The sequence below is a fragment of the Varroa destructor genome, unplaced genomic scaffold (genome assembly GCF_002443255.2).
Source record: "Varroa destructor unplaced genomic scaffold, Vdes_3.0 BEIS01000001.1, whole genome shotgun sequence".
Taxonomy (NCBI): Eukaryota; Metazoa; Arthropoda; class Arachnida; order Mesostigmata; family Varroidae; genus Varroa; species Varroa destructor.
The window spans coordinates 57,849,929-57,869,275 of NW_019211454.1; the positions used below are offsets into that span (position 1 = coordinate 57,849,929).

General features: G+C 45.3%; 1 protein-coding gene and 1 long non-coding RNA gene across 2 annotated transcripts in view; both read left to right on the forward strand.

Moving 5' to 3' along the window:
- The window catches only part of LOC111249814 (LIM domain transcription factor LMO4-like), a 126,037-nt gene that overhangs the window by 9,418 nt on the left and 97,272 nt on the right, over positions 1–19,347 (forward strand). The gene's annotated exons all lie outside the window — the stretch shown is intronic.
- LOC147758861 (uncharacterized) overlaps positions 1–19,347 on the forward strand; it is a 44,640-nt gene that overhangs the window by 9,413 nt on the left and 15,880 nt on the right. The window contains exon 3 of the long non-coding RNA XR_015319083.1: positions 382–18,045. This is a non-coding gene — a long non-coding RNA (uncharacterized LOC147758861). The remainder of the gene's footprint in view (positions 1–381; positions 18,046–19,347) is intronic.

Here is a 19,347-nt window from a genome sequence, read left to right on the forward strand (position 1 = left end):
TCTTGTCTTCTTCCTCTCATATACTCTTATCCCCTTCTACCATAGCGGCCTGTTCTCCCTCCTTCTTTCTTCTGTTTCAACTGTGCTCTCTCTCGCCCTTTTTCCTGCCAGCCCCTTTCGGCCTCCTTTCCCAGTCACCCCTTTTGCATTCCGCATCTCTATGTATGTCTTCTGCACCATATCCACACATGCCTGGCCAACCAGGCTCTTCTCTCTTCTTTTTTCTCCCTGTTTCTCGCGCGGCTTTCTCTGACTGCTTTCCCAGACCTAGTCTTCCCCCTCGACTTCTCCGCTCAGGCCTGACTCTGAGCGAGCACGAGACCGGGGATCGGGTTGGGGAATACTAACGAATATGCTTTTGCTCCTGCTACTGCTTATTAGCGAACGGGCAGACAGGCGGTCGCGGCGGCAGCCATCGAAGAGACATCTTGGATCGGCGGCTATGGCTGGCGGCGGCAGCAGCAGCAGCAGCAGCAGCAGCACCACCACCACCACCACCACCACCACCATCATCCGCTGCTATTCATTCGTTATCGCTATCAAGCAGCAGCCGCGTTGCAGGAGGGTAGCTCCTGGAGCAGCTGCAACAACAACAACAACAGCGTATAAAATAGCGATAGTGTGTGTTATAGGACAGCGAAAACACCGGGGGCAGTAAAGATCATAGTGCAAGCTTAAGAAATGGAAAAAAAAACAGAAAAACGAGACAGGAAAGAGAATACGTCGCGAAACACGTAGACGATAATTGTTCGGCGATCAGCCGCAGGGATATGGATCCTTTGGCCTAAAAAAAAATAGCTATAGGCCCCTAGAACTTTTGTAACCCGTCTATAACAGGACTGAATAACAAATACTCTTGCTATAATGTGGTGGTAACATATGGCGACTATTATATATGTAAAAAGGATAATATTATATCATTCATTCAAATTATATGACACTCTTTGCATATATATGTTCAATAGAGACAATTGATATTGTGTGACGTTGATGTGAAGGGTGATAAAATGTACTCAATTTTCTGTTGTGTTAGTTGATGATCAGTGCTGGTGATTCGTAGACACAGTAGCAGGATAATTGTATAAATTTTGTGTTGATTATACTATTACTATGGCTGCATATTAATGCAATGTTGTAGTTATCTGTATATGATTGGCTTTCCCCATAGATTACATTTAGCGCTCGTCCATAATATATACTTACCCCTTACAAAGACGTACTTATAAACAAGAAAGAAATTTATGCACACAATTTTACAATATACCTTTTTTAAGATTATCCCTGCCATTTTCATTTGATACATCCATAAGAGGAGCTTTCCATTTTATTGGCATTTCGTATATCTCAGCCAAATATATAAAACCAGGTAAATGCTAACGGGTATTAATAGTTATCACGGGTTAGTAACGGGTATCAATAGATGGTAACGAGGCTCTTTGTATACCTCTCCTCCATTAGTCAACTCGAAACGTTACATGAGCAAATGACTGCCTAAACTTGTAATGGTCCCTCTAATATTTACTTCATTTATAACTCAGCAGGATTCGAGGCCACTGCTGCAGTGATGAATCAGCAAAGAGCCGACAGTCAGTCATTACCTGGCCGGTAGCCTGACAAGCAGATACCGCCCTGGCTTTATAACCAGTATAATGTCTATTGACGTTTATTAGATGGACAACAAATACAAAAAAAAGAACGAATAAATAAACATGATTAGATTGGGCTTGTCTGTCCGAGGCCACATGGGTTACCGTCAAAGCATCTCTCGATAATTTATCTCCGTTAACAAATGCATACATTGATAGAAAACGTGTTGCACATTTTTGTCGCTAAGCCATAACAAGCCAGATCGGATCAAATGAAGGCTGGAACTGTGAATATCGCCGTATCGACTTCTGAGATGCTACCACCTCGAGTTATATATGCTTGCTATTACGATGTTATTACGGAGCATATATGCCCGATCATGTACTTCGAATGTCCCCGACATTGCTTCGACTAGATGCTCGTGGAATTCCTATTATGTTTTTTAGCCAGACCCAAGCGACCCACTCGATGGGAAGCTTTCGACAGTTTTATGATTTCTATGAGAACAAGCAGCAGACGTCTCAGTTCATTTAATGGGCAACAAAAGGTTAAGGAAGAAGCTGAAATATCGTTCAGTCGGTGCTTAGTGAAATGCAGACGATATGACTGTGGGTTATTTTGTAGCAGAAGCCCCGCATTTCACATCGTGATCGAATATGCTGGAGCGGGGCATTGACTGAAGATCAGTTTGGTGCAGCATGCATCGAAACTGTGTGCTGTTATAGCCATTTGTCCGCTAGCGTGTAGTGCTTCTGAAAATGTCAGCGCGTTAACACTACCAAGCATAACGAAGTTTAATAAATATCTGTAGAATATATACAATGGAGGGTACAGCTGCCTGCTCAGGTATAAATGATATATATATATATATGAAAATAAAATTTTCCTTAATAATAAATATTGCCTACGCCTTGTCGTGATGCGTTCGCGTTTAATACTAACGATGTACAAGTATACGGATAAAGCAAGCCTAACTGGCAACAACTAAAGCGCGGCGTGCAATTGTGAAATGCGTCAGAATAAACTGACGCTAGGGCTACACGTTTCTTTGCTACTACTATATTCCATGAAGCTCGCCGTAACTGCTTGTTGACGTCCCTCTCTTTGCTGGTGGTCATTTCCTGCAGAATGCGGGCCTAATTCCGCCAACATTGGGTGTGACTTGGCCGAAAACGCGGCCCAGTGTGTTGTATGGCTACCTCCAAGTTTACCCCTCACACGCAGTTGCCACCAGTCAAAAGCGCTGTTGCTCTTACGATCCTATTTGTGGGCAGAAACAAGATTGAGCCAATCGTACAAAATTAATTAACCTGGTAAATATAGTTGCCATCTATCTTTTCAGTGTCGAAGTTGCCACCCAAAGGTATACCAAGCCAGTAAGTTATTGTCAACATAGCTTGTCTGCGATTTAAAATGGTTAAGAGATTCGCTGTTGGATTCAGTTCTTACTATCACCGAGATTCAATGATAGAAGTTTAGGTGTTTAGTAACAAACACATACACACACACACATACATATATTACTAACGTAATTACTTAGTCATACTACTGGTTGATTCATTATGTACGCCGTTAGATATTAAAACTAACTGCACCTTCTCAGATCGGTTACTTGACCAGTTTTGCGTTTGGGTCCGTTATTTTTATAGTGTTTAAAGGATACGTTTGAGTATTTAGTATAGTTCCAGTGCTTGGTGCCTGTTGGCGTGCTGAATGTTGGCAATAAGGTTTCCACGTTAGTCGATGCGACATGGCTGAGATCGTACGACATTTAAAAACATTTTTTGATTGCTACTTCCCAGAGCGCCCAAACAAAATCAATTTTTCTCGAGTATTCCATATACGCTGTCTGGATATCATTAGCGATAAATCGACGGAGCAGAGTACTATTAAGCAAGCACTAATTAGCTCGAATTGTGTCACGTACGACAACCACAGGAAAGCCATAAAACTATCCAGATGTCAAGTATCAAACCTATTGTCACTTGAATGAATCTAAGGGTACCTGGGCCTCGTAAAAGCATTGTCGCATCCGTTCCAACAATTATAATTGTCTACAACGACAGGAAAAATAAAATCAGCAATATTGTTACAGACGGACGGGGACCAACCGACTCCATCTAGCAAAAGGGGACCATTCTACTGGACAACTCTTCTATATTTACGTCGTCGCTTAAATTTCTGCCGCTGCTCCTATTAGGAGGTTGCTACATAATGTTGTATTCCTTTTTGGCTAGCTTTATCTCCATTTGTCTGCTGCTCCGTCTTGCCCTGCTCACCTGACTGCTATAGGGTGTAGAGGGGTATGTTCGTCGGAGTAAGTCAGCAAGTCATGCTTCGTACTAACATCTGGTTGATGTCGCTAGGTCTGTGACTTCGTCGCCCGCTTCACCAGCCGCTCGCGGCCGATACAGCCTATGGTAACAGGCCCATACAGCAGAACGACAAAGAAAACATACAGAGGAATAGGAATAAAAACGTCAATTGCCCCGTAATGTAAAAAAATATCATGCACGAAATAGCTTAACAGATACTTACACCGACGCAGACTCGGTCCGTCCTGGCTTTACCCTCAAGGAATACGTCTGCGTTTATACGTCTGCGTCTATATATATATACGAAATATATATAGTATTTTCAACAAATCACGCCCTACCTAATCATTATTAAGTGATTCCTTCGTACTGTCTAAAATATGATTAAAAGAATAACTTAGCGAAATAACGTCGAAGCAGGGGAAGGAGTAGGACGAAAATGGAACCGCAAATCAAGGTAGCAGTTTGCTACTCTACCGTAAATTGAGCCATTAAAGAAGCTTCGAAGCGATGCCGGCGTTGCTTTCTTTCGATGACAACGGTGTAAAGGATGATATCAAAAACAATTCCTCATCACGTCGGGGCTGCGTTTAATGGTGAAGGCCCATGAATAAATGTGTACAGTACAGTTGATTTAAGCGAATAGCAAATGAACTGAAAAATATCATCATTCCAAGGCACCGGAAACAACCATACTTACGGATCTCTTTAATTAAAACCACAACTAGTTGTTTGTTTTTCCGTTAGAAATAATGAATGTTTAACTTGAAACTTAGTAAATAATGAAAATTTTCGTGTCGGTTGCTACGTGCACAGTGTGCTTTGCAACCGATTCGATTTAAATATATATATATATATATATAGGTGCAGGTTAAATAGCGAGTAAATGCTATAACAATATTATTGATAACGATTTCCTTTGGCTTACGATTGTCGAAGTTACCTGTACGTAAAATTTCTAATAGTGGGAGATTTGAAAAAGCTGTGCAAAGTTTGTACAATGTTAAGCTAGACTTAGTCTTACTTACTTATTTACTTTAACTTACACCTACTTATTTGCTCTAGACACTGATTCTGACTGATTAGCACCTATGTAATGACATAGTCTTCGAAAACGTTACACACAAATGGTGACACACATATGACATTTACATCTCAGCCATTGTTACTATTGTGCTCAACCAACGACGACCCTAGACTCGAAGCCAATAGAGATCTATCAAGTCATTGCGTCGACTACGACATTGTAAATTAGTGTGCTATGGCCTGCTGTATCAGTTTTCCTACCCTTCGTCCCTTATCAGCCTCTTCTGTCCCAGCTCTTTGCCTTCCGACTCGAAAGGAATTTTCCCTATATTGAGTAGAACTGACTAGCTGGAATATGGGAAAAGAAATATATATATACATGTATATGTTGGGCGGTGTTGAGTAAAGGGTTCGTGCAAAAAAATGGTTGAGGCCCCTACACCCGGCTGATAATCATCGAATTGTGAGATCCGTTTCCATAGGAAGGTCCCGCGACCGTCCGCTCCCCCAAGTACCCACTGCCAATAGTAGCCAACACCACAATCACCCATTCCATCGCTTGCGCGGCCACTGGAGACCAGCTTTACCTCCAGCCGCTTCAATTCCCAGCCACACGGCTACACAGCCACCACACCAATGAACAAATCGATCATTCGTATCTTGCTAGTCGACGCTCACCTCCGCCAAATCGTAACATTACACCAGTGTCTGGTCCGTTTGCCCCATTGGCGTTGCTCCCCCTATTCTCTTGGCATTCGCCACTCCCGAACTCTTCTTGTTCCCCTGTCCCCTAAAGCTTCCAAATCGCTTTGCGCTATCATTCTTAGTAGCCTCTGGCAGCCCCTTTTCAGCCGGCTGTCCCGCCAGTATCCCCTCATAGTGCCCGCGCTGCCCAGCCTGCTGCCACCGCCGCCCCCTTACATACCCATTATCAGCCTGTCTCTCTTCCTATGGTAGAGAGACAAAATAGGGGTCTAACGACCCTCAATTTCCCCCTGGAGACGACAGCGCCCTCTAGGAGGCCGTAAGGGGGTCGCCGTCACTGCCGCCGCGACCGTTGGCATCCCTTCAGCAGCCAGTGAGCCCAGTCGGTCTCCTCGGGCAAGCCATTTCGGCGATGTTATTGCCCGATATTGTACTGTGTGTATATGGGCTGCTTCGGCTGCCGCTACCGCTGCAGCCGTCACTGCTCCTGCGTTGTGCTACGCCGCAGGCCGCTACTGCCGCTTCCACTATCAACGCGGCAGCAACAGAAGAGAACCCCCACTATTTCCATTCCGCGTTGTCCGTCCCCTTTTCGTTCCCGACAGGAGGCGCAGCTGTCGCTTCGGGATTTGGTGTATGGTGCTTTAGACAGGCACGCCGGAGCAGGGGCAGGCAGGCGAGTACGGCTTTCAGGCAGTGGTAGTAGCAGCAGAGGGATCAGACCGGACGAGTACAGGGATGGGGAAAATAGTGGGGATGAGTTGAAGTGTATTTTATTAAAAAGTCTACGCGAGCAGTCTAGCGGGCGGGCGGGCGGTCGGTCGGGCAGGCAGGCAGGCAGGCGAGCGAGCGAGTGAGTGAGTGAGTGAGTGAGTGAGTGAGTGAGTGAGTGAACGAACGCGCGCGCCTCCTTCCTTTCAAGGAGCACCATGCTGCTAATGCTGCTTCTGCTGCTCCCTACGCCATTGCAGTCAGGGAAAAGGTGGTTCCTTTAGGCAATTGCTGCACCGGTAGCCGAGCATTGCAAAGCGACGGAGTTGAAGAAGGAGCCCGCACCGACATCACCACTTCAGTCAGCCGCCCACACTTCCCACGACGGCAGAAGCAGTGACGGCGGGAAAATGGCTTTGCTGTGCGCGCAAGGGTACGGGGAGGCGACGAACAGGGGTATCACATACAGCTAGATAGAGGATATGTATTTGTGGCGTGTGTGAGAGAGTTTGTCTGTTAGTGAGTGTAAGCTTCTATGTAAGCTGTGAAACAAATGGCAGATCGAAGCGCGAACGAAACGGGTCCTCTATACGAGTAGATATGTCGGTGAATGTGCGAAGCCATAGCTCCTTGTACGGGTATATGGACAACTAGCCAGATGGGTGTAGATAGAACGAATTGAAAAGATCATTTTTAGAGCAGCGGTAGGCAAGTGCTTACAGGCGAGCACCACCAGCGCGTTTAAAAGATGACGACAAAGAGAAGGCAACAGCGGGGACAAGCAAGGACACAATAGAAACGTCTTGTCAGCGTGGTTTATATGTATGTACATAAATCTCGTACATATATATGTATGGTATGATGACGCAAGTAAAGGCAGAGTTAGTTGCGATCTAACACGCGGCTTAACGCAAGCAACGTGCGTTTGCCAAGGGCCCAAACGCTTTTGAGGGTTCAACGGGCAACGGCCTTTCCCCGGGGGATCGTTTGTGAAGGAAAGGGGAAAGAGGCGACCTGTTCCGAGGATGATGGACTTCATCCCACTTTCTGCTGCTCCGGACGCAATTGCAGCACATCAACGAGCATTTGGGAGGATGGGAGTGATTCGCTTTGCCGACGGGAAATGAAAGAGGAAGCCGATAAGGGCAAGAGGCGATATGATAGAGGGGCAAAGTCGACGGCCCGCCTAAAGAAGAATGAGAAAAAAAGGACGCCACAGGAAAAGGGAGTGACGCAGAGAAAGGAGGATGAAAAGGAAACAGAAATGGGCGTCTATCTAGAAAGTGATTTATCGCTCGTCATAATCTATTCGAGCGCTCCGTAGATTTGTTAGTGTGTGGAGCATATGGCTTAACTAACGGGGCAAGCAATGGACATATGAAAACGTGTCGCGCTGATATATTATCATTACGATTAGGTGATGTATAATGGTTCTGAACGTATTGTTCATGGCTTTTGTGTAGGTGTAATTAAAAATGTCGCAGATTTTTCAATATAGTTCTTTTTTGTTTTTTGCCAATGAAATAATTAAATTTTCTTTAATAGTTGGGCACTCGTAAAGCAAGTTGTTGCAGTAAGTTCTGTAATATCGATGCTATTTAATGTCTTTTAAAAGGTACAGAGGAATGTGTATAACTTTTTTTGTGGTAGTTAACTCATACTAAACTATTATTAATGGCTGTACATAACACTACACAATTCCTATCAGATCATACCAGTTTCAGTGTACCTTGTCGTATCAAGTCGAGGTAGTTTTAAATAACTGCGTTACCCCTAATAGAAAGTATGTTTTTCTTTAAATGCCTGTGCATGTGTGTGTGTCTGAGTATGTATCTGTGTGAGTGTGTGTTTTATTAGATGTCATGCTGTTTGAGGAGATTTTCCTGAAGGCTACACCTCGTCTGGGATGTGCAATGCTCCTCGCACTATTGCAAAGAATTCCAATGGCTACACCACAAGAAAAGATGTCCGGGACGGGCTGGCCTCTTAGAGTCAATGGGAATTCTGCGCGAGTTGGCGCTCTATAATCGAACAGCCGCTGCAGGGTTGAAAGCTGCTGGCAGACGCAATAACGGCACAGCTACGAAGGCGGTCGAATCTATTCGAATCTTTTGGCTTCCCCTTGACCACTGTCCCGTAGATACGACCAGCTCTTTAACCCCACCCGCTGCACCCCTTCGCAACTATGATCCGCATATACCGGTGTGGCCTAGTACAACAATGTCTGGGGGCGACAGCCACAAGACCCAGCAGTTCTTGCAGTGGCATTTGTTTTTCCCTACCGTCTTTGTCTATCGTATTTGCTCGGGTTTTTTTTCCCTAATTTTACTTATTTTATTTTTTCGTGGTACCGAGGGACATTTTGATGGCGAGCGGTGGCAGTGTTGGTGATAAAAACGGTTGGACGGCCGTTGGTGGCTTTGCTTGCAATGGCTGTTGCGTCTAGTTGGTTGTATGACTGGCGAGCTTTCGCACTATTTCCATGTATAAGTAGTAGTCATTCTCGGACCAGTGTTACGGCTGCTGCGCCAGCAGCGGCACACAGCAGTTACTTCGATTGCTTGGTGGAACGCCCGCGGCGCGTTCAGCGGCGTCCGCCTGCTCGTCCGATCGCCACGCATCTCTAGTTCGTTAAATCTCGTCCTCGTTGGTAACGATGCCAGCGACGGCGGTGGCGTCCGTGTCGGAGTTGAAGCCCTTTGCCATTACTGCTTGCATTGTTAAACCCACGGTTGTTGTTGTGGTTATCGTCTCTTGAAAAAGAGTTCCAACAAGCGAGGAGCAAACGAAGAAAGAGAAAGAGGGAGATAAAATTAGAGAGACAGAAGAGAGGGGTCTGAATGAGAGCGCCAGCTGAGTAAGTGGGGATCTCATTTGTGTGATTGGTTCATTACTATAATACACGATACACACGTACAAACACACACACATTGACTCGCTCGCTCGTGCACCAGCGCCGCTGTAACCGCCTCAGCCGGCAGAGGAACGCACAGATGCACACAGAGTCACCAGCCGCCTCCACTGCCCACTTTCCTCTTCCGCACTGCTGCTACCAGCACCGCACATCTAGTAGCGGCAGCTAGGCCAGTAGAAGGGTAGCGGGAGGATTCTGGGGATGCGGCTCAACTGTGGCCAGGCCAAGGAGACGGACTGGTAGGGACTCTGGGGGGCCAAAGGGGCTACGGGCGGCCTCCCGATCGATACAACGTCGCTAGAGGGCGCTCAACTCGGGGGTTTGGTCCGGGCAGGAGTTTCATTGAGTTAGCCAACACACTAAAGAAATAGGGGAGGAGGGGAATTTGAGGAAACTATGGGTGGGAAAGACAGAGAAAGAAAGAAGGAGATAGAGAGGGAAAACAGGGGGGAGGGGGGTATGGCGAGAAACGGAAAACGGGCAGGACTAACGAGGTTTATCTGCCGTTCGCATGCCTCTCCCGCTAACGCTGGCGACGGACTGCGCCGAGTAAGCCTGGGTTGGGCTGCTGGTCGGTCGGTTACTGCCGTGTTTTCTCCTACCCTAGTTCCGTCCGGAGGCCCCCATGATGCCGTCAGAACTCCCCGTAGCTATCCCATATCCCCCACCCCTCCTTTTCTTGGTCGCCCTAGCTCGAATACCCCCCCCCCCCTTTATAGTGCCGCCGGGCGCCCGTGCAGCCTCATAATATTGAGCTGCTGCTTCAGCTCTCGCACGGTATTATTCTCTCTTAATTAATATTTTAATTAGAAAGAAGACACGTACGCCGTTGCACACAACCGCCGGGAACCAGGCAGCGACCGTCGGCAAAGAGGCAGATCAGCGGTCGAGCGGACAAACTGACAGACATACACACCCACACACACACAGACACATCCACATCGCCGTCTCACTCGCCTACATTCTACCACACAAATACGTACACAGTATACAGCTAGCTCGCTAGCTGGCGGCTGGCAGTTCGACTGGCTGCACCCTGATTGTCTTTACCAGTTCAGCCTGAGAGCCTGCGTTCCTCTCCGGCTTCATAGTTAAACGACTGCGTTAAGGCCTAGAGTCCAAGGACCCAGAGCTTTTCGCTGCGAGGCAAACAGGCCCAGACGCGTGGCCCGTGTGGGAGCCACACATCTACCCAGCCACCAAGCTACCAACCGACCCCAATTGGGTATCTGATGGCAGCAGACAAGCCAGCAACAACACTAAGGGCTACTAGCAAAATTGGCTGCAATGTCGCGATCATCGGTAAGGGGAGGCAACCAGAGATGGGCCGGCCGCGGTCGAAAAGGTTTGCCCTGAGTCGGGCTGGCTGATAAATGGTATTGCCGAGTTTTTTTTTTACGAATTTTCTCGCTCGCATGATTTGTTACGTTTCACAAACAGTGTGACCGCAGTGAAGCGTTTACTGTGCTGGCTATGCCGGTCCTTGCCGTTACAACGCTAATATGGGCGAAGGTAGCACGACTTCGTTCGGCAATGGTAGTCGAAAGAGCTTTGATCATGTTGACTGACATGGCTGCGTAGTCACGTTTTCTCTTGCCTTAATGACAATCATTGACGTAAATCAAACCAGCTAACCTAACTCGATTCATTCACACCCGTGCATTATATATAGAAAGTAATGCTTAATTGTTAATCAATTTAGCTTCCATTTTATTTAGAATAGAGCTATCAGCCGTATAGGACAGCGGTGCTGCTATATACCGTCGCATTAACGTTAGTTATCACTTGCGAGACAAAATCTTGTTTGAGGGATGGTTTCAATATCACGTTCAATATAACGATTTATACTTAGAAGTTGCCCTATTCGGTTATCGAGATATATTTCTGCATATGTACAGGAGCTTACCCGGAGCTCTTTGCATCGTCGATGGCGCTGATCAAAATCCTCTATATGAACCTTGTAAACAAAGCTAATATGATACAGTTGTCTAATCAATTCGGCATCGGATGATGTAAAAATAACGAGAACGCAAAACAATGTTCTTGTACGAATTACGGTAAAACACTAGCGATTTGTCATGGTAGATTTATCGAGATTGTCATTTTTCTCAAGTTAAGGATTATTATCACAGCCACTGCTTGAATATTACGATATGCACGAGTGTGTATCCTGTACGTCTATGCACGTGCGTGGCGTTCGCTAGCCTATCAATACAACGTTCGGCCTAGTCGCCCAATCACGTTGACAAAGTCTTTATACAATGAAGTCCGTCTCGCACGGGACTTCTCCTTTCCTGGGTTCCACTTATGTATTCGACTCAGAGGGATGCGATCCGCAGATCAATAACCGGCCATAGGCATCAACCAGGATCGATCAACGGCTAGTCTCAGAACGGTCAGAAGTCGATCTGACGGCGGCTGCATGGCTTGTGCAAAAGCGTTGCCAGCGTTAACCGCCCTGGAATTGCCGGCCAAACCATGTTGCGATGTTGCCAAACAGGCGGTTACAGAGGAATCTGTGGCGGCTGCTGAAACTCCAGCTGCAGCCTCCGCAAGTAATTAATATCAAATTAGTATTATTTCGGCGAGTGGTCGTCGCTATATGTACCTGTCTATGGGTTGTTGGTGTGTGCCTTCGTCGGAGTTAGCGATAGGGAAACCCTGTTACCAAGATGAACGCAACTGCGGCGGCGGCATCAGCAGCAGCACAATTTATAAAGATAAAAGAAAAAACGCAGGAGCAATAATGAACAATATTCGCTCAGATAGTTCTTGCCCGCTTGATTCGCTCAAATATTTAGATTTAGAGTCTCGTTTCATTATCCCAGTGAAAGGAGCGACAGACCTGCCAATGTCGCAACGTCCACCACAGATACAAATCAAATTAAGTTTGGGTTTGTGTGTAACAGTGTGTGTCTGAATGTTTAAATCGCATCTGTGCTGTTGCTCATAGTTGCTCTGTGCTGGGGTGTGTTTCTCCGATGATGAGATTGCGGAGGTTAATGGGGTGGATGGATATGAGAATAAACGAATCGATATCTTCGAGGGCTGCAGGGAAACGCAAGCGGACATGTAACATTGAGAAGTCAAGTGGTATAAGTCTATCGCTGTCACTATCGATACCCCGTCCGGCCAAGCGCAAAGAATGCGCTTATGACAAGCACGCCATAATCGCGCGGCTGGCGGTGATTAAACCCAATACGGATCTGAGTGCTCGCCGGCGAGTCCATGATATAAGTATACTGTACGTTTGCTAATCACCTCCTTGTGGCTCCGAGAGACTAGTGCGTTCCTCGCCGGTCTCCAAAAAGCATCCAAGCCGTCAGCCACTCACGATAAAACGGACTAAAAATCGCCATTGATTATTATCACGTGTTCCTCTAGCGATGAAGTATATAGCTATGCCGCGAATGCTATGATGGTCGGGAGTGAAACGTCTAGAGTGTTGAGTAGTGAAGCACTGTCAAATCACAAGCAGATAAAGTTACCTTGAGGCCTATTTCATTTAGGCATCATTATTCTTATTCCTTTATGATAAAGTTCATCATATTGGCAGGATGGTAAAGCTTCATACGGTCTACGGGCAATAGACCTTAAAAATATTTAATTATCCCTACTAGCAAACCCTGGATCTATTCTAGTGGCAAGCACTCGATAAGTTAGTCTCGGTGTCATTCGCGTGATTAATACTCGTCAATCAATTTTAAAACTATTGTGATACGATGCCGGTGAGGCTAAAATTAGCCAGTAAATGACGGACTCTTCCACTAACTGCAATAACAAAGCATCAAAGAAACTCCGAAGTAGATCTAGAATAATAATAGACTCTCATATTGTTGAATATTTATAGTAACATGCAGCCTTTTGTAAAAAAAAATTCCCTTATTTCTTTTGGCTAATTAAGCTAGTTGATTTAGATGAACTAAATAGCAATTATAAACTACAGTTTTATAAATCACCGTAAGACATTCGTACTCAAGCAGAAGCAGCGGAGCTTTCTATGTAATAGGTAGCATCTGAATAATGCGTGATACCGACATTCACCTATAACCGGATGCCACACCAACCGCTTACTTTAAATCTTTTGAAGCATATTAAGTGAAACAATTTCTATGAAAATTTCGGCAAATATAGTTATTTCTATGATAGTATAATACAGTCGTATACTTGTTATTCTTGAACACCGCAAGTTGTTTTGCTCTGTATCCTGCTGGCGTTGATGCATAATATAGCCTTTCGTACCACTATTTATAGTGGACTTTTCAAAAAACCATTATCTCGTATAGCCAACGTCGTGATATTAATGCTGTTGACGGGAGATAGAATGATGGTCCAGTGTTAAGGGTCTGATGGTACACTTCCTCCTTCTGGGCTACTCATACATCGGTGGTTCTTCACTCGACCATCGGTTGATCCTAGCTGATCATTGATCTTTTACTGCCACTGCTGCCGCGATGAAGGCGAAGGACGTCTCAACGAAGGATGGCACGATAGAATTGCATTAACGAAATCATGACCAGTCCCGCCTGCAAAGGTTTTATTTCAAATTTGCCGCCGGCCACCGGCACCGTCGCCGTCGCCGTCACCAGCGCCACCATATACGATGCCGCATCTTTGAGAAGCAGCGTCCACTGCTGCATGGGCGGTCTGATTTAAATTTGGGCTCTCGCCTTCATTTGATAACATGGTGGGGGTACTATACTTGTATGCACCGGCGCTGGACATTTGTGTGTCATTAACGTGCACCAAATCTCTATCGCCCCTTGACGCGAGCAGGGAGCATGGGGAAGGAGGTAATAGACGCCGCCAAAGAGAAAAAAAAGCGAATTTGACCGAGCAATTAAATAGAAAAGCATGCATTACTAATAAGGTGAATTCAACTAACATTAATAGTTGGTCCCTAGCATACCGGGTTTGCATTAGAATTTCGCCTCGCAGGTTAACTTGAGTTAGTTCTGGTTTGGCTAGTGGACACCACATGGGGTTTCGTCCGTGCATATTGAATGTATAAAATGCATGTACGTATTTGCGCACGTACTTTAGCAGAACTCAGCAAGTCAGTTATACTGTATTGTTATTTCCGTCCACTTATTGACCAGCTGCTGTGACTTCAAATATTTGTATATTGATTGCTATTGGACCCTATTCACTTAAAAGCTATAATTAACGCTCACATATAGCCCTTATCCGCAATCCGCGTTCAATTCCCAGTAAACTACTAGACAGTCTAAGGCCAGCTGCTTTCCTACTAAATACAATTTTAATGCAAAGTACTCATTATACATGCGCCACGAACAGTAGTATAGTCTGTGCGGATAGACAAAAAATACATTGAGGAAAAACAAATCGTTTAGATAACAGCTACGCCAGCATCGAATAGTCTGAATATACCACAGACCTATCATATCTCCCTGTACGCTTATGTTTATAACGTCGATTCGTAATGTCGCCGACCCTTGTCGCTAGTCAATGCATGATCAAAAATTGCCTCATAAATACAGACAAATACCTAAAGCACGTTCGTTCATTGCAGTGTCAGGCCGTTTATGTATTTGCGCTTACTTTTGTATTTGTCATATCCGTTTCTCGAGGCCAAAAGTCTGCGCTCGTTCCTGTTATCATTATTATAATCGGCCTGTCGATGCAATGTTTTTACTGCGTTCCAAAGCTCTCTCGCCTGTTGTCCTAGTACCTCAATCATGATTAGGCGTAAAATGAGACGCCCTGAAAACTACGATCCAGCAACAACGAACTATATTATTGACAGTTGATTGCAGGTGCCTGCTGCTGTTACAGGCCACAGTGTTGACGCTGTCCTCATTTGCGTCTAATTGCGATTGAACGCGCTCGTCCTGACTTCCGCAAAGAGTCTAGGACCTACCCACCCGCACTGTGCATTCGTAAGAGAGCAAGCAACGCTTCCGATGAAATCGACGACCGTTTCGTAGGCTTACGAACTGACAGGTTACCGAACTGACGACCTCGTGGCCTGCCTGGACTAACGAATATAGAGGCGATGGGTGTCTTGCCCTGACGTTTGAATATTAATCAACGAAAAGGACATGATCAAAACAATGATTTGAATGCTGCCGTCGTCCCCGCCCCTGCTGGCTGTGAATCAGAGGCGACGAGAGCTTAAGGGCGGAGGTCATTGAATGACGCGCAGGATCAGACAGGGATGATGAAACCACCTTCCATTTAATTCGTCAGTTAATTAATATGAATAGAACGAATGAATGTTTTACTATTTGATAGCACCGAGTCTGAGTGGGCCAAGGGCATGGGCCACATTGAGACAACAGAGAACAACGGAGCTATTTTGTGCTGATTCAGCGAACAGTGGCGGCAGCCAACGATTGTAGTTGTAATACCCGTAATTAAAATATTGGCCAACTCGTTGGTCATGTTGGCATTTTTAATTTGCCACCATCATCATCATCATCGTTCTTGTCGTCGTCATCGGTCACGGCACTAATATTGACAGCGGCTAAAGTAAAAAATAAAGTAAAATTTATCTAAATGAAGTCATTTATTAATCGTCAAACGTATTTGACGCCGACGTATCCTAATTGGACGGTTCGATAGACATACGTTTCCAAAAAGTTTGAGCGACGCTTAGCTATGTAAATCGGTCACAAAGATGTACAATGTTGATCAAACAGTTTGTCGTATTTATATACCAGTTTCCCAGTTTGTATAGCCTTCGTGGATTTTATTTCTGTCTGGTGAAATTGAACGAGCACATGCAGGCTCTGTTACGGTCAAAAAGTTCCATTTGCTCGACCTTCCCGTCTTCATTAATTTGCTAATAGCGACAAATCTAATAAAACATCTACACTGTTGTCTTTTGCAATTCACTATGGCAACGCCAGTTCCCGTAGTACCAATTAACCTATTGTTCCTGTGGGCGAAGCTTCATTTTCATTGCGACCGCCACTGGTGACACAGCTGTTACCGGCGTTTTTGAGAGAAGTGATTCCGCATGATTTGAAGTCAATTATTTCTTGGGTTAAGTGGCGGGGCTGCAACCGAACCCAAGTCAGTCCCGTTTAATACGAAAATATCAAAGAAAAACTATATTGTCAATTGTAACCTCACTGACTATTCGTTTTTGCTAGGGAAGCTGTCTATGCCAAGAGGCTACACGTTAACAGAAAAGAAAAAGCGTGGCTTTACCATAACGTTATTGTCGTCGTTGTCAGACTAAAATAGCCGCGCGATCAGCCCGTGCTGTACGCGGGGCACCGGGACCCCCTATTAAGGCGGCCGCTGCTGCTGCCGCCGCCGCCGCCGCCGCTGCTACCTCCATTAATATGATTCTAGCGCTTCTACGAAGATGCTGCGGCAGGAGCCCTCGGCCAGCTCCGTTCACCCGCTAGCCATCGTGTCTCGTCGTTTATAACAGCATCAGCCTACACTAAATAACGACAACAAAGATATGAACGAGGAGAGTATGCGTAGCGGAAGCAAATGGAGCCGACTTCTCTGACTGCGGCTACTGCCGCTGTCTCTGACGATACTATCTGGCATCTTTCTCCGAGCACCAGCCAAAGAAAGACTGATGCACGAGACTTACCGTGCTCATGCAGTTGACGTTGGTCTGCTCGGCAGCAGCAACTTATAGAGATGACTATCCGAGAGAACGGGAATCTGGCGGGAACGCCGTTGGGCTGTTGACATACTATCGGAGAGAGACCCCGGCAGTCATAATTCGGTTGATGACAGCATCAATAGTGGTGATAACCACAGGAGTGACGACGACAGCCACGGCAATGGGCCAGTTTGTCATATAATTATCTGAACTCTAAGAAGATACAACGCATTTATAACAAGGGCACAACGCTGGGAAAGATGTCGAGTTGTGTCCTAGTGCTAAGATCACCGTAATTGGAACACCAGCGTGATTAAACGATACCACTGTAGCCTAAGGACATTGATAGTACGCCATAATCTCATGGTATTTCCCACTATTTTGTGCTTAGATGATTGTGCCAGTAACGATGACATTTTGCGATATTGCCTTTTTTTTGCAGCCTGATGTGCTTCTAGCTCGCAAAGCTCACGTTAACGTGTATATACATATATATATATATATATATAGATCACTAGTGCAGCCTTCAGCGCTGCTACCGGCTGGCTGAATCGTCTTGCATGTTATAAATGAAAATAATATCAATTAATCATTTGCAACATTTGCAGAACGGCTAGATAGAGTCGAAGCGATGGAAAGCGACGCGTCGGCAGCCGCCCACCCTGTCCGCTCAGTACACTGCGGTGTCCGACGTCGTGACGGCTGGCTACGGTATTTGTGACGCTGATAAAACTAAATGAGCTGCAGCAATATCTCGAGTCTCGTTGCAATGAAGTGGTCGACAGTTGTTTTATCGTGCTTCTCGTTCGTATAGCTACATGTGCGTGCGTGATCCGTTTCGGCGCCAGTTCGTTCACTGCCAGTGCAAGACCAGCTGTTTCTTGAATATATATGCATATTATGGTATGTATGTATGCAGATGACCGCTACAGGAAGAAGTGATGTGCCGGAATCGATACTAGATATACGCATGTACGTTCTAAGCGTGCATTTCCGCTGGGCTCGTCACTGGCTTCTTCTCAGAAACGATAAATTTCATTCGTTCGATAGACAGATATATATACTACGCTCGGTGACTGAGGTACATACGTGTGCGTCGTTGTTCCACTACAGACATACTATATACGTTTAGTGGAAATACGTCGTAATTTCCTTATAGATGTGATGAAGTTGTAAACGGATTTACTCTTGAAATTGTACGTACGTGATTTTAATTTCCGTCAGCTGCGACAGTGTTTAGTCTCTTGTCGTCTCGTTTAAATGGCTATGTATATGTAGAGTGATGCGTTCCCGAAACGTTTAGTCCTGTGTGTTTGCGCCTGTAGTCTGCCAAACCTATTGGTTGTAAACCTGTTCAATCATGTGTTAGGTTGATTAAATAGGCGAGGTGGTTTCGGCTATTACGGGAAAGTGAGCTATTTCCGATAACGATTTTCCAAAAATGGCGATCCTCGTTAAAATCCCATAATTAAGGTTACTACCCATCTGGTGCTTGTAACCGATCCAGCCTAATCAACGCAGAATCTCTGCATCAACTTTTTACTTATCTTACACCTGTTTCATTCTCTATACATTTTTCCATATTCCAATAGATATTGTGGCATAGTCTTATCACTTCTATGTTTAGTTACATAAATATGCATACATAATTAGCAACAGTAAACCAAGTAAATGTTAGGGCAGCAGGAACATGACGTTTTCATTCTATCTGTATGTCTCGTTTCATTCCATCCCTAATATAGTCTTCCATGTTTTGCTTACGTTTGACCACGATGCTAATTCGACTTCGTATCTATTCTAGCAGGATCTAATGGGTCATTATTTCAAAAGCCAGCTATCTTTTTTGCGTCTGTTTTCCTCGTGAATCAGAGGCGCATTACCAATATATATATGAAGTGCCGCGAATCAGTCGAAAGATTGTACCACAGGTAGGGTGTATTCCCATCGTCGTCATCGCTCCCATCAGTCGTCTTCAATGTGAAGACCGTATTTAGCAGCGCCATGGACATCATCATCATCATAATCGCCATTTCAAAATGCTCTAAATCTCCATAGGAGCGGTAGCCTGCATTGTTGTTTATTCTGACTAAACAATAATAATTTTGGTATGTGATTGAATGACATCGATAGTTCAATCAGCTCCCTTTTTTCAATGACCTCGTCGCTTTTGGACCTTTTTTCGAATTAACGCTGCTACCGCCGCCACCGTGAACAAGCCAAATGAACTTTTTCGAAATGCTGCAACTGTTTACCATTGATTTTAGTCGTTTCCAATGCTGATGATCGTGATGCCGTTGTTGGTTCGGCAACTGTAGGTGTAGCCGGGTGCGACGTTGGTGTTTGGCCGCTATTCTCGTTTGAATTGGTCCACTCTGTTGAACAATTTACGATTTAGATAATTTGGTTAGAAGAAACGAGATTGCGACAGAGCAGAAGCTGTCGTCGTTCGTTTGCTACAATACGATTAGATCTGCAGCTCGAACACGTGTCTCCCCATT